Raw genomic sequence first — 4,096 nt, 5'->3', positions numbered from 1 at the left:
AACGGGACTCCCTGATTTTACCTGACTTAATTGATTACTTATATTGATAGTCTATTTATTTTTGGCTCCATTGTTGTAAGAAGAGGGGCATCGCTCATTTTGGCTTCTTCTGAGCTGAGAGAGGGTGACGTGAGGGGGCACGGCGTGAGGGACATGAATTTCCTTTTAGTTCGGTTTGAAGTCTGGTTGGGGAAGAACAGGTTGTAAAGTCATCTGGGGATGGGTGCTTCTATGAGAGAAACAAAAACCATGAGTACTGAATAAATGTTGCAGCAGCTAGAACATGTCACTGTATAGAAGTTCCCTCACTAGGCTTTAACATCCCCGGTTATCAGGACTGTAAGCATAACATTTAACTTTTAGTGTTACAGTTGTCCCTCCCCATAAGATACAGTTTAATAATTTAATGTCATCTGATCTTGCAAAATCCTTTTACTAGTATGACCTGTTACTCAAGGCTGGATAATCATATTAGCAAACCCAAAGCCTACCTGTGTAGGTTAGGAATATCTGTAGGCCTTAAAGTAAAAACTTCTGTCTCTGGCAGCTCCTCTTGATAGTCTCTTTTTATAGTTATTAGGCGTTTCTGTCTGAGAATCCTTCTTTGTAGCCTCCAGTCTTACTTATTTTGGGAGGCTAAAGTAAAGTGTATACCTTAATAATTATTATTATTATTATCATTATTACTGAAAATGCCCAGGAATGGCTGTATTTTGGTTTTAACTATCTTTGCTAAGTGTTTAAGATGAAGCAGTCAAACTGACTTTTGTTTCTATCTATTGTTAACAGTCAGCTGAGCTTTTATGGGAGTCATTCCTGGGGAAACTTGAGAGCAGCTTCACAGTTCTGCTAGTGCCATTTGCACTAGGATGGGTCAAGGTCTTGCTTGACCATGTGGCTTCCCTCGGAAGCATCAGGGATGTCTCCCTTCTCTGATGACTCTCCTCTTCATAGCAAATTCACTGATTCACTTTCTGTTCTCCAGTGGTCTCATTAATCTCCCTGATCAGGGGATTATGTGGCCCAGAGTTGCAAAGCTCTTTAGAGAAGTCCCCTGTTCCCTGGATTCAGACTGACTCAGAGGGCAAGAGCCAAATATTGTTTTTCTGGCCCTTTTAATTTAACTTTAATTTTAAAACTCAATCTTAAACATCCAGCAAATAAATTTTAACAGCCTTATATTAAGAGTACTGGGCTTCAATGTCTATAATTTTATAATTATTTATCTTTTTATTAATTGGGATTTGTATTATCCTATCTGTCTTGTAGGTGATGGCTTATTATCTTAAATTAACCCATGTTGTGTTCTTAAAGCAACACTTCTGTAAAACACTAACAGGGAATCTTTAGATCACTTATAAGGAAATTAGAAAATAAAATTAACAAGAGTAAAAACATTTAATTCGTGTAATAGCTACCCTGAATTTTGGCTGAGTTATACATGATATCCCCTGTTTGAGATCCTAGTAATCTTGACAGAAAAAAACAACTTTTGAACATAACTTTAAATGAACTAAAATCTGGCCTACTGCTTTCGTAGTCATTCTCACATGTAGTAAGATAGGACACAGAGCCTTATCTCAGGTAAGGCAGGGCTCTTTATAAATCTTAAGTGTTCTAGTTCTAAAGCTGATCTTTGCTTTTTAAATATCATTTTACAAAGTTTACATAAATTGTTTGAGGTCACATGAACATTAGCTAACACCATATGTTATCACATTTAAAACATGAATTAGGGCTGGGGATGTGGCTCAAGCGGTAGCGCGCTCGCCTGGCATGCGTGCAGCCTGGGTTCGATCCTCAGGACCACATACAGACAAAGATGTTGTGTCCGCCAAATACTAAAAAATAATTATTAAAATTCTCTCTCCCTCTCTCTCCTGTCTCTCACTCTTTCTTTAAAAAAAAAAATAAATAAATAAAAATAAAACATGAATTAAAGAAAGGCTGAAAGTTTTTAACCTTTACATAGATTAGGCTCTCATTAACTTAAAAATACATTTAAATTGTTCCCCAATGTAAAAAGTAACATAAAACTTTACATATCTTATTGATAACAGGTAAATAAATCCCCAATATATTTTTTTACCATACAACTTCAGAACACCAGCTTGATATAATGCTCTTTTAAAGTTTCTACCTTACAGATTTGTATACCTGGAAGATAATGAGCACATTAATAGCATCACAATTACATTGATGTTTTTATATTAACCAAGTTTAGCTTTTTAAAAAATGACAGTATAATGCTCTAAAATAACAGTTCTTATTTAACCAGTTGTTTAATTTTTATGGTTGCTTGCTCTAGGAAAAAAAATAAAACTAAATAAACACAATGTTATGGGTAAACTTATGTTTTAAGAAATTTTTGTCTCTTTAACACATGACTGATTGTAAAAACAAACTTATATAGACCTTAGTAAATCAATAAGATATCTAACAAAAGTACTCATGAATGAGTAATCCCATATCAAATTTACTTTACTTATTTTATCAAAATATTAGACAAGTGTATTGAACAGTGCTAGCCTTTTTTTTTTTTTGAAGGAAAAGTTCTAGAACCAAGGCATATTAGACATTTTATAGACATTAATATTTTATGAGTTTTTAGAACACCTAGAAAAACTTGTAAGCTTAAATTTAAAGACATTTATTTTTATCTATTTATCCAATTTAAATTGAACCATTTAAATCACATGAATTAAAGATCTTTGGATCCACTTTTTAAAATTTGTTTTTATGAGCGCTCCTTATATATGTTAATTTGTATATCATATATATGATATACGGACATATGTATATATAGACATACAACACATAACACAAGTGTGCACACATAACAATAGTAAAGGCCTTGTAGCTTTTTGCAGGTGAAATCTCCATTGCAATGTTTCAAAAACTCCACAGTTGGTCAAAGATAGAACTGATCAGAAACACATTAACCTAGGTCTGTAGGATCAAAATCATGAGCCCAAAAACATACAGAATCTAAGAAAAAAACAAGAGTCCTAGAAAAAATGACTGGCCAGTAATTAGTAAATACAATACAATTTACCTTTTTTTTTTTTTTTTTTTTTAGGCCTCAGATCAGTCTCCTACTGAGCTTGCAGGCTTCTTTCATTTGCATTTCAACATAAGTCCTGGCTGAGGTCTGGGAGGAGCAGGGAAAAACTGCTATTCTGAGCAGACACCTCAGGCCTAAGGCATTTTAACCATAAGTCATAATTTTCAGGTTCGGATGTTGAAAATTATGATACAAGTTTAAGATATAATTCACAAAATTTTATATCTTTACATCTTGTTTTGTCAACAGATACCATACTATGATTTACTATCCTTGTCCAAATTAATGCACTGGTACACACAGTGACATTTTCCCAGGCTACCCAATTCAAAATTGGTGAAAAAAAAACAAAAAACAAAACTGAATGATTGGGAAGTTACTTGCCAACTTGGAAGTAGAGTTCTTTAGTTTTCCATCCTAAGTATTTAAGTTCTCTGGCATGAATTACCTGAAATCATAAACTAAACAATTGCCTAAACCCAACTTTTAACTGCAAGATTGTGCAATGCTTCAAAAACCTATTCAGATACCAGATTGTTACAATAAAACATCATCTTTTAGACACACATTCAGCCAAGATCATTCCCAAGAAACAATATAATATCAACACACTATTGCACATGTCTTAAAGGGCCAGAAACAAAGACACAGGACAGACAGACAGAAAGGAGCTCCAGACTATGGCTGACAGACAGAAACGTTTAAAACAGAGCAGATAAGAGAAAAATCTCCTACACCAGTGGCACCATAGATGTCCCCACAAGGGGACCAGATGTTTTCACAGAGGGGCAACCTGAAATGTAAAATCAAGGGTCTCCATGGCAACTTTACTGCATTTAGCGTCCCCTTTTTCTTTTTCTCTTTTTTTAAGAAGACAGAGGTGGCATAATCCTTCCAGTGCAGGGAAGGAAGAAGGGAATTCCCCGAAGCAACAGGGCTTCAGCAGCTGCTGGGAGTCCCTCAGTCCCTCCTTTAACTTACAAGATTAGCTCCTCTGGTTCGGTTCCACCCCAGGCATGCTCCATCTCCTAA

This window comes from Callospermophilus lateralis, chromosome 1 (genome assembly GCF_048772815.1).
Source record: "Callospermophilus lateralis isolate mCalLat2 chromosome 1, mCalLat2.hap1, whole genome shotgun sequence".
In the NCBI taxonomy this organism is placed as follows: domain Eukaryota; kingdom Metazoa; phylum Chordata; class Mammalia; order Rodentia; family Sciuridae; genus Callospermophilus; species Callospermophilus lateralis.
The sequence above is the reverse complement of the archived record's forward strand: the minus strand, read 5'-3'. Positions refer to the sequence as shown.